General features: G+C 44.0%; 1 pseudogene; it reads right to left on the reverse strand.

Annotated features, from left to right (window-relative positions):
• The window catches only part of LOC103263869, a 16,344-nt pseudogene extending 5,064 nt beyond the window's left edge, over positions 1-11,280 (reverse strand).
• Positions 11,281-11,862: the final 582 nt, after the last annotated feature.

The raw sequence follows: 11,862 nt of genomic DNA on the forward strand, positions 1-11,862 counted from the left end.
GGAGTGCAGTGGCCGCTCCCAGACACTGCAGCCTTGACCTGCTGGGCTCTGGCGATCCTTGATCCTTCTGCCTCAGCCTTCCGAGTAGCTGGAACTACAGGCGCGCACTACCACACCCGGCTAATTTTTTGCTTTTTATTGTAGAGATGAGGTCTCGCCAAGTTGCCCAGGCAAGTCTCGAACCCGCGGGCTCAGGCAATTCACTTACCTCGGCCTCCCAAGGTGCGGGATTACAGGCTGAGCCACCGAGCCCGGCTAGTTTGCATTCTAACCAGCAGTGTAGAAGCATTCCCTTTTCTCCGCATCCTCACCAGCATCTGTTGTTTTTTGTTTTATTATTAATGGCCATTCTTACTTAGGTTGAGTGTTATCTCAGTGTGGTTTTGATTTGCATTCCTCTGATGATTAGTGAGTCTGAGCACTTTTTCATGTCTGTTGGTTGCCTGTATGTCTTATTTTGAGAACTGTCTATTCATGTCTTTGTCGACTTTTTAATGGGACTGTTTGTTTGTTTTTCTTTTGACATGTTTGAGTTTCTTGTAGATTCTGGATGTTAAGCCTTTGTCAGATATACAGTTGGCAAATATTTTTTCCCATTCTGTGGGCTGTCTCCCCACTCTCTTGATGGTTTCTCTTGCTTTGCAGAAACTTTTCAGTTTAATGAGATTCCACATGTCTGTCTTATCTCTTATGGCCTGGACATCTGGGGTTTTGATCAGGAATTGGTTGCCTATTCCGGTTCCCATTAGGGTATCTCCTTCATTTTCTAAGATTCTTATAGTTTGAGGTTTTACTTTTAGGTCTTAGATCCATTAGAATTGATTTTTTTTGTATGATGATAGTTAGGGGTCCTGTTTCATTCTTCTACATGTGGTCGATCAGTTTCCCAAGCACCATTCACTGAATAGGTTTTCCTCTCCTCAGTGGTTGGGGGAGGTTGTGTTGAAGATGAGTGCTCAAGTCTGTAATGCCAGCACTTTTGGCAGGCTGAGGCAAGAAGATTGCCTGAATCCAGGGGTTCGAAACCAGCCTGGACAGTTTGAAAAGATCTCTTCTCTATAAAAAAGCAAAAAATATTCTGGACATGATAGCATGCGACTGTAGTTCCAGCTACTTGGAAGGCTGAGGCGGAAGGTTTTGCCTGAGCCCAGCAGGTTGAGGCTGCAGTGGCTGGGAGCGTGTCACTGCACTCCAGCCTGCGCAACAGAGTGAGATTGACTTAAAAAAAAAAAAAGAAGAAGAAGAGAATTGGTTGAGGAATTTAGGTTTTGATTCTGGAATCTCTATCCTGTTTCATTGGTCTATAGGCCTGTTCTTATACCAGTACCAGGCTGTTTTGATTATTGTAATCTTATAGTAAAGTTTAAACTGTGGAACTGTGATACCCTTCACTTTGTTTCTTTTGCTGAGGATTGATTTGACTATTTGTGGTCATTTATGTTTCCACATGAATTTCTGTATTGTTGTTTCCAGGTCTGAGAAGAATGATGTTGGTAATTTAATGGATTTTGCATTGAAACTAGAAATTGCTTTTGATAGGATGAACATCTTAACAATGTTGATTCTTCCTGTCTATAAGCATGGAATATTTTCCATCTGTTTGTATCTTCTTTGAGTGCTTTGAACAGTGTTTTGCAGTTTTCATTGTAAAGGTCTTTTGCTTCTCTGGTAGGAAAATGCCAAGGTATTTCTTTCCTTTTCTTTTTTTTTTTTTGTGGTGATTGTGAATGAGATTGTACTTTTTATTTGGCTCTCTGCCTGTCTGTTTTGGGGTATAAGAATGGACTGTCTTTTGCACATTTATTTTATACTCTGAGACTTTGCTAAAGTCCTTTATCAGTACACAGAGGTTTTGACAGATTATCTTGGATTGTTAAGGCATAGGATTATATTGTCAGCAAAGAGGGATAACTTAACTTCCTCTTCTATTTGGATAACCCTGATTTTCTTCTCTTGTCTGATTGTTCTAGCTAGGACTTCTAACACAATGTTGAACAGGAGCAGTGAAAGTGGACAGATTTTTCTTGTTCTGGTTTTTAGGGAAAATACTTCAAATTTCTGTCCATTTAGCAATATGTTGGTTGTGCGTTTATTGTAGCTGGCACTTACAATCTTGAGGTATGTTTCTTCTACACCTAGGTATTCAAGGGTTTTTAACAAAAAGGAATGTTGGACTTTATCAAAAGCTTTTTTTTGCATCTAATGATATAATCATGTGGTTCTTGTTTTTACACTTATTGATGTATTTAATTACGTTTATGGTCTTTTTTTTTTTTTTTTTGAGTTGAAGTCTCACTCCGTCGCCCAGACTGGAGTGCAGTGGCACGCTCCCGGCCACCGCAGCCTCGACCTGCTGGGCTCCAGCAATCCTTCCGCCTCAGCCTTCCAAGTAGCTGGAACTACAGGAGCATACTACCATGCCCGGTTAATTTTTTTTTGATGTATTGTAGAGACAAGGTCTTGCCAAGTTGCCCAGGCTAGTCTCGAATATGCGGGCTCAGGCAATCCACTCATCTTGGCCTCCCAAAGTGCTGGGATTACAGGCTGAGCCACCGAGTCCAGCCACATTTATGGTCTTATGGATATATTGACTCAGCCCTGCATCCTGGGGATAAAGCTTGCTTGGTCTTGCTTGGATGATATTTGAGATGTGTTGTTGGATCCAATTTGATAGAATCTTGTTCAGAATTTTTGCATTTATGTTTATCAGAGTTATTGGTTGGCAGTTCTCTTTCTTTGTTGGATCTTTACCTGGCTTGGGTATCAGTGTAATGTTAACTTCATAAAATGACTTGGGGAGAGTTCCGTCTATCTTAATTGCCTGGAATGCTTTCAATAGGATTGGTATCAGCCCCTCCTTTTATGTTTTGTATAATTCTACTCAGAAGTCATCTCATCCAGGGCTTTTTTGTAGGTAGTTTCTTATGATGGATCAATTTCCTGGGTTATTACTGGTTTGTAGAGTGTCTTATTGTCTTCTAGTTTCAAACTTGGGAGGTTGTGTGATGTCAGAAGGTCTTCCATTTCATTTAGGTTGAGTTTGTTTCCATACAGGTGTGCATAGAAATCTCTGATAACTTTTTGTTTTTCCTTGTGATCAGTTGTGGTTTGATCTTTTGTGTTTCTCATTGTGTTTATTTAGGGTTTTTTCTCTCTTTTTCTTGGTCATTCTGGCTAAGGATTTATCAATCTTGTTTATCCTTTCAAAAAACCAGCTTTTTGTTTTGCTAATTTTGTCTATGATGTTTTTGTTCTCGGTGTCCTGTATTTGGGCTTTTACTTTGGTGATCTGGATTCTTCTGCTGAAGTTAGGGTTTTGTGTTTCCAGCTCTCTTAGGTGATTTGTTAAGCTGCTAACTTGTGTTCTATTTTCTTGATGTGTGTTTGTAGAGTTATAAATTCCCGTCTTAGTTCTGTTTTCATGACATCCCAGAGACTTTGGTTAGATGTTTCTTTATTTTCATTTGTTTCCAGGAATCTTTTTTTTTTGAGTTGGAGTCTCACTCTGTCACCCAGACTAGAGTGCAGTGGCTACTCCCGGCCACCGCAGCTTCAACCTGCTGGACTCTGGCGATCCTTCCACCTCAGCCTTCCAAGTAGCTGGAACTACAGGCGCATGCTACCACGCCTGGCTGATTTTTTGATTTATTGTAGAGATGAGGTCTCGCCAAGTTGCCCAGGCGGGTCTCGAACCCACGGGCTCAGGCAATCCACTCACCTCAGCCTCCCAAAGCGCAAGATTACAGGCTGAGCCACCGAGCCCGGCTCCAGGAATCTTTTAATTTCTGTTTTGATTTTTGTGTTGATCCATGAATCTGTCAGCATCATGCTGTTTAGTCCCTGTGGATTTGGGGGAAATTTTGTTGGTGGTGATATTTATTTTTATTCCACTGTGGTCTGAGAAGGTGCATGGCGGTATTTTGTTCTGATGAAGTTTGTTTATGCTTGATTTATGACCAAAGATGTGGTCAATCTTGGAGTATGCTCTATGTGGTAATGAGTAGTATGCATAGTCTGTCATTGTTGGGTGGAGTGTTCTGTAGGTATCTATTAAGTCCTTTTGGTCAAGTGTCAAGTTGAGGTTCCGGATCTCTTTGTTGAATTTTTGCCTCAATGATCTATCTAGGGCTATTGGTGGGATATTTAAATCTCCAGCTATGACAGTGTTAAAATCAATATTCTTTTTGAGTTTACTTAGTAGTTGCTTAGTAGTTTACTTAGTAGCACCAGCATAAATGTGTTGGGTGCATATATATTCAGCATGGATATTTCTTGTTGGCGGATTGAAAATATTATCATTATGTAGTGTCCTTCTGTATCTTTTTTTTTGATTTGGAGTCTCACTCGGTCGCCCAGACTGGAGTGCAGTGGCCACTCCCGGCCACCGCAGCCTCACCTGCTGGGCTCTGGCGATCCTTCCGCCTCAGCCTTCCCAGTAGCCGGAATTACAGGCATGTGCTACCACGCCCGGCTGATTTTTTGATTTATTGTAGAGATGAGGTCTCACCTGCCCAGGCGGGTCTCGAACCCGCGGGCTCAGGCAATCCACTCACCTCAGCCTCCCAAAGGCACGGGATTACAGGCTGAGCCACCAAGCCCAGCTCTTCTGTATCTTTTTAAATATTTGATAATTTAAAGGTTGCTTTGTCTGATATTAGGATCACGACTCCTGCCTTGTTTTGTGATCCATTTGCCTGAAAATTCATTTTCCGTCTACTAACTTTGAGTCTGTGGGCATCCCTTGTGGTGAAATGTTTTTCCTAGATGCATAAATTATTGGGTCATTTTTTTAAAAATCCAGTTTGCCATTCTGTGTCTTTTCAGTGGTGCACTGAGTCCGTTCATGTTCCGGCTGATTATTCAAATGTGAGTGTTTATCCCTATCATGAGGTTCTTGTAAAGTTTTTCTTTGTTGTTGTTTGAGTTGATGTATGTGTGTGTTTTCAAGTTTGCAGTCATGATGTATTCTCTGTTGACTCTGTGGTCTCCTTTTCTCTTGGGAAGTGTGTGGTCATTCTTTTTTAAAATTTTCTTCTGTGCTTAATACTTTTTTTTTTGAGTTGGGGTCTCACTCTGTCATCCAGACTGGAGTGTAGTGGCATGCTCCCAGCCACTGCAGCCTCAACCTGCTGGGCTCCGGTGATCCTTCCATCTCAGCCTTCCAAGTAGCTGGAACTACAGGCATGCGCTACCATGCCTGGCTAATTTTTTATTTTATTGTAGAGATTAGGTCTCTGCAGTTTCAAGTCCAGGGGAGGGATTTTGAACCCGCAGGCTCAGGCAATGCACTCATCTCAGCCTCACAAAGCACTGGGATAACAGGCTGAGCTACCGAACCCCGCTGCTTAATACCTTTTTAAGTGTCTCCTGTAGAGCTGGTCTGGAAGCTGCATAATCTTTTAGGGATTGGATATCTGGGAAATATTTTAATTCTCCCTCACTAGTTTGACTGGGTGGGAAATTCTTCGTTAAAATTGTTTATCTTTGAGGACTTTGAAAATTAGTCTCCAGTCCCTTCTAGCTTGTAGTGTTTCAGCTGATAGGTCTGCAGCTATACTGATTGGTCTTCCCCAGTAGGTAGTCTGACCTTTCTCTCTCACTGCCTTTGGACTTTTTTCTTATGTATCTACTTTGTGTTGGCAAATTACTATGTGTCTAGGGGTTGGTCTTCTCCTCTGGTGTTTTGTGAAGTTTCTCTGTGTCTCTTGTGTTTGAAGGGTCACAGCTCTGATTTGATAGGGATAGTTCTCATGGATAACCTTCTGAAATAGTTATTCCAAGGTGTTCTTCATTTCTCTTTCTTCTTCTGGGATACCAATCAGGCATAAGTTTAGACTCTAGATACAATTGAACATCTCTTGGAGGCTTTGCTCTTTCTTTCTGAGTTTTCCTTCTGTGTTTTTTACATTGGGTTAATTCCATGTTTTGGTCTCCAAGCTCTGAGATTCTTTCTTCTGTTTGATCAATTCTGCTTTTCAGTTTGTTATTTATTTCCTGGATGAAATATGGCCAAAATCCCTGTTAGAAGTTCTTTCAGCTAGGCTTGGGGGCTCAGCCTGTAATCCCATGCTTTTGGAGGCTGAGGTGAGTGGATTGCCTGAGCCCGTGGGTTCGAGACCCGTCTGGGCAACTTGGCAAGACCTCATCTCTACAATAAATCAAAAAATTAGCCGGGCGTGGTAGTGCACGCCTGTAGTTCCAGCTACTTGGAAGGCTGAGACAGAAGGATTGCTGGAGCTCAGCAGGTCGAGGCTGTGGTGGCCGGGAGCCCCCACTGCACTCTAGTCTGAGTGACAGAGTGAGACTCCAACTCAAAAAAAAGAAGTTCTTTCCATGTTGCATCTTGTCTTTCTTGAGCATTTTTACTCTTTCCATTCATTCCCTAATCCCTGTTGTATTCTGGGGCCAGTCGTTGGTGATTTTCATTGTTTGGGCTCTGGGGTCTGATTTTTCAGGTGCTATCTCTGTTGTACACTGGGAGTTACCTATGATCTTCCATTGATTTCCTCATTTATGACAGATTGCTTTTTTTTCTCTTTAGTTCCATTATTCAGTGGCAGTAGAAGAGGCTTTCACCTATGATGTTTGTTCAACCTTCTATTCTTCCCTGATCAGGGCTCTGAGTCTGTTCTATTTTGAAACAGGGCTGGGGATGGGAAGCTTTGCTGTCTTTTGTAGTTTTGAGAGTCAAATAAGGTGGAAGATAGGGAGCTGAGATTCAGAAACTACTTGCAAATTACAATGTTCACACTAGGATATGGGTTCCCTGAGACCCACACCACCATTCTATATGACTATGCTATGGGTTCGTGTGTGTATCCCCTGAGTCCAAGATAAAGTAACAGCAGCGAGGAGAACAGAGAAAAGTAGAATGAAATAGGAAGGACAAAAAACAATAAAAGTTTTTAAAAACACAGAAAAGCAAAAACCAAAGCAAAAAAACAGTAAAACACACACAGAAACCAAAACAAACACACACACAAAACAGGAAAACCAAACACACACAAACACACACACACACATAAACTCAAAACAGAAATCAAAAGAAGAAGAAAAAATAAATAAAAAGAGGAGGAATGCAAATTGAACCCTCTCACACACATTCACACATACATTAATCCAAAACAAAAGAAGAACAAAAAAAAGAGAAACTGAAAAATGAGCACTCAATCATTCACATACACACATAAACAGGAAAAAAAAAAAAGAAAAAGAAGAAAAAAAACACACACACACACACTTTATTTGAGTCACTATACATTTTTGGGCTTACTTTTCACCCAAAGTAAAAGCATTTTATTTTGAGTTGTGGAGTACATGTGACGATTCACTACATAAGTAAGTTGCATGCAGGTGAAGTCTGAACTTCCAACTGGCTCTCTCTCCCCACAATAGTGGACCTGGTACCTGGTATGTTGCTGCATACTTCTCATCCCTTCTTACTCCCTCCCTCCCCTAGTAGTGTCCACAGTCTGCCAATCTCCCCCTTGTGCCCATGACACCCATATTTTCCAGTAGAGGTGCATTTGTAACCTTGACTTTAAAAGAAGAGAGTGAGTTTTTTCTGATGGGTCCCTTTATTGACCAGTACGAGAGGGCTGATGTACCCAGGTCTTGATGATTCAGGACTGACCTTTTCTTCCATCTCCCCTTTTTACTCTCCTACTAATACGAGAGGCTACAGGGCCACTGTTGTGCCCCCATTCAATAGCACAAAGCTGAAACTCATATAGGTGGAGTGACTTGTCCTTTCTCTTCTCACTTGCCCAGAGAGTGGCAGGGTCAAGAAACCGAGGTGCGCCAACTCCAGAAGCCCCCACCATCTGTGAGTGCCTGCTGGAGACCGCACTTCGTGAGAAAGTAAGCCTGGCTCTCTGGAAGAAACTTCATCAGGATTTGATTTGGGGATTGACCTGGAATGGCTGCATTATCGACAGGCACAGAAGAAGCCACTTGGGAGACAGCAGGGTGTCTATGGGAAGAAATCACAGAAACCTCCTAGAGCAAAATATCTGTTTTCACACCAGCTGCAAAGTGCAAAATGATATTAAATTGTCAACATCTTCCCCTGGTCTAAGGAATCTGAAATCCTATCTGAGTCTGTCTTTCATCAGATCTGCTGTGGGTCTGGGGGACCAGAACACAGAATGTTACATGCCTGCAGCGCCACTATTTCTAAGCTCTGGGAACTGGGGTGAGGACTCTTTGTCCTGTTCTGAATCTCGGTTTTCTCATGTGTAAAGCAAGACTTCAGGATTGGAAGGTTTGTGATGAGGATATTAAAATATGATGTGTTGGCCGGGCTCGGTGGCTCAACCAGTAATCCCAGCACTTTGGGAGACCGAGGTGAGTGGATTGCCTGAGACCGCGGGTTCGAGACCTGCCCGGCCAACTTGGCAAGACCTCATCTCTACAATAAATCAAAAACTAGCCAGGCGTGGTAGGGCTTGCCTGTAGTTCTGGCTACTTGGAAGGCTGAGGCGGAAGGATCCCCGGAGCCCAGCAGGTTGAGGCTGCGGTGGCTGGGAGCATGCCACTGCACTCCAGTCTGGGCAACGGAGTGAGACTCCAACTCAAAAAAAGGAAAAAAATATAATGTGTCAAAATGCTTTGCATTTTTGCTCAACTAACATTATCTCATTAAGTGAGATAACAGACATAAAATATCTACTCAGGGCCCTTTATGTAAGTAGGTGGTCAACCTAAAATAGTTTTTCCTTGTTTTGGGTATTATTCTTACTATGATTATTACTTCTTAATAAGTTCACCCTCATGGTATGAAGTCTTGGAAGGTATTACCCCTTTTCATCCAACATTATTAATTATTATTTCTTGGTGGCCAATTGTATTTTCCAAAAAAGATCATAGCAATATTTTCAGTCCTACATGGTCTTCTAGAATCTTGCCACTTCTATTAAAAGTTAGAATTTATTTTCCCTCTCCATAGATGGGACATTGCCATGGCCTTGTTGAATAGAATGTGGTGGAAGTGATGCTGAATGATTTGCAAAACCAGTTCATAAAAGACAATGTAGTGTCTACTAGGACCTCTTGGGATGCTTGTCTTTAAAATCAGCCAGGATGCTGTGATGGAGCCCAAACTAGCCCATGTGAAGAAGACCATGGAGAGAAACTAAGGCCCCAAGCAGATAGCCAGCACCAACCACCAAACAAGTAAGGGCATAAACCTTTAGGCGATCTCAGGTTCAAAATTTTGAGTCCTCTCCTAATTGAGACATCATGGAGCAGAGTTCTTGTCTGCTCAGTTCTCTAAGGAGGAGGCAGATGATGCAGTCTCTCCCCTCTGTGTCCTACCTGAATTCCCAGTCCACAGAATCAGTATAAAAATGGTTGCTTTGCACAATAAGTGTTGGGGTCAAATTTGGTGCAACTATAGTGGCTGGAACACTCTCCCCACTAGACCATAGACTTCTGGAGGACAGAGACTGTATTTTCTGCTTCCTCCATAGCAAGTTGAACAGAGGAGCACATGTTACCTCATAGTGGCCAGTCAACATCTTTTCAGTCAGGCGGAAATGCCTCTGTGTTCTATGAAGCCAGGACTTTGGAGAGGGGCAATATTTTTTATGTATTCTTTTTGCCAACAAGTATTTCTTAAATGCCTGATGGGTAAGAAGGGCTGTGCTTGAAGCTGCAAGGTAGGAACCAACCAGACATGGCCACTGCCCCTGGAGCTCACACTTTAGGTGGGAGTGTGGGGTAGAGGTTATACATTTTTTTAAAAGGATGCAAAATGGCCAGGCACTGTGACTCAGTCTGTAATCCCAACACTTTGGGAGGCCAAGGCAAGAGGATTGCCTGAGTCCAGGGGTTCAAGACCAGCCTGGGCAACTGGGTGAGACCTTTTATCTACAACAAATCAAAAAATAAGTTTAGGTGTGGTAGCACACAACTGTAGCTCCAGCTATTGGAAGGCTAAGGTGGAAGGATCACCTAAGCCCAGCAGGTCGAGGCTGCTGTGGCCGTGAGCATACCACTGCACTCCAGCCTAGGTGACAGAGTGAGACTCCAACTCAAAAAAAAGGATGCAAAATGAAGGAAGACGAGTGTGGGTTCTGGTACACCAAAGCAGACTGGAAGCTGCAGAAGAGAAGGGGCAGCCACAAAAAGTGATTTGGCTTTTCTTCTAAGGGCAATGGGGAGCCATGGGAAGTTATTGAGCACGTTCGTCCACTTTTCGTGAGTTTGTCAAGTACCTCCTTGGTCTCCCTTTCCAGCATCAGCTGTGCTTGAGAGAGCAGGTGGTGAGGGAGGCTTGTGTCAACACTGTGTTCCCATGGGTCCTTGGCAGGAGTTAGAAAAGAAACCCTCTCGAAATGCTAAGAACAGTCTCTAGAGAGGACACACAGAGGGCAGCCTTCACCAGCGAAACGGAAACACTCATTAGGCTGGGTGGCCAGGATGGGCATTGTTAGGTCTTAGTTAGTGGGGAGTGACCAGTATATGGTGTATCCTCTCTCAATCACACACACACACACGCACGCACGCATGCACGCACACACACACACCAGCGAAAAGTCGATAAACAAGAAAAATAAGCCTCTGAACAACCAGAATCATGGCCACCAAGTGCCATATCCTTTATTGTCTAAAAGCCTCTCATCCCTCCTGAGAGCTCAGCAGTTAGTGCTCGGTTCTGGCCATCCTGGCTCACTGAAACGTGATGCCCCAAGACTCCCCAGCAGCGCTGGGCCTGCCTCTCCTGTGGCAGCCCCTGCTTACGTGTTACTTGTGCTCAGTGTCCCTAGATTAAGAAAGCAGGACTTCTGTAGCAGATTTAAAATTATTTTATTCAAAATGGATAGAATAAAATGTTATTTAAAGCAACAGTGGTAAAGATAATGAGAATAACCAGTGTGTGTATGTCTTGGTGCCTGATGCTTGCCAGGCACTGTACTCAGCCTGGGCATCCCTGCCATATGCCCATGGCTCCTAGATGATGCAGCTCTCTGGCACAATTCTCTCTCCCCATGAGCACCCCTTTCCCGAATGTGCATATGCACAACGGCCAAGTAGTGTTGTTGTGAAGGCACACAGATGTTTCCTTCTTACCCTTTTCTGAACCCACCAAATAAAATCCACATTCTGCTCGAGTGGGAGCAAGGGAGCAGATGCACACAGCCCCCCGGAGCAGGGGCTGTGGGATGTCAGGAGTGCCAAGTCTTTGAGCCGTCCCTGTGTCTGCCTCATTCCAAGGGACCGTAGGAGTGGGGTTCGGGCTCTGCCCTTTGCACGCTGTGTGGCAGTCTGTCGGCTCATCTTCTGAGTGTGGTCCCCTTCCCAGCTGTTGCTGCCTGAATTGTGTTTTCCCACGCCCGGGCCTGCCCAAGCTGTCACCAGCTGTGACCAGCTGTCAGCCAGTTGTTAGCACTCTGCTTCCCTCCCTGCCACGTGACAACTACCATCGTCAGCCAGAGCCCAGAGATTTCTGACAGGCAGACTAAGGGGCAGATGGCACTCAAGACCTGGGCACCCTGCAGTCAGGGGGAGACCCACAGCGAGAGACCCACAGGGATGAGCCAGAGAGAGACAGACACCCAGAGAAACAGGAATGGAGGCAGAATCAGAGAAATCAACAGGAGAGAAGCAGAGACAGAAAGAAATTTGTGTACACACACACACACACACACACACACACACACACACACACGCACACACATGCACACACACACACTCACCCCGAGAGACAAGCAGACAGGGAAGGGACGCCATCCCGACCAAACAAGATAGTAAAGAATTGTTTTTCCCCCACCTGTGGATCCCAGGAGCCAGAGCACCAGGGGTGTTGCCAGGGGCCTCTGCAGCCTCAATGCTCAAAGGGTGGTCCCTAAGCCAGGACCA

The sequence above is a fragment of the Carlito syrichta genome, unplaced genomic scaffold (genome assembly GCF_000164805.1).
Source record: "Carlito syrichta isolate Samal-C Ts95f unplaced genomic scaffold, Tarsius_syrichta-2.0.1 Scaffold305308, whole genome shotgun sequence".
Taxonomy (NCBI): Eukaryota; Metazoa; Chordata; class Mammalia; order Primates; family Tarsiidae; genus Carlito; species Carlito syrichta.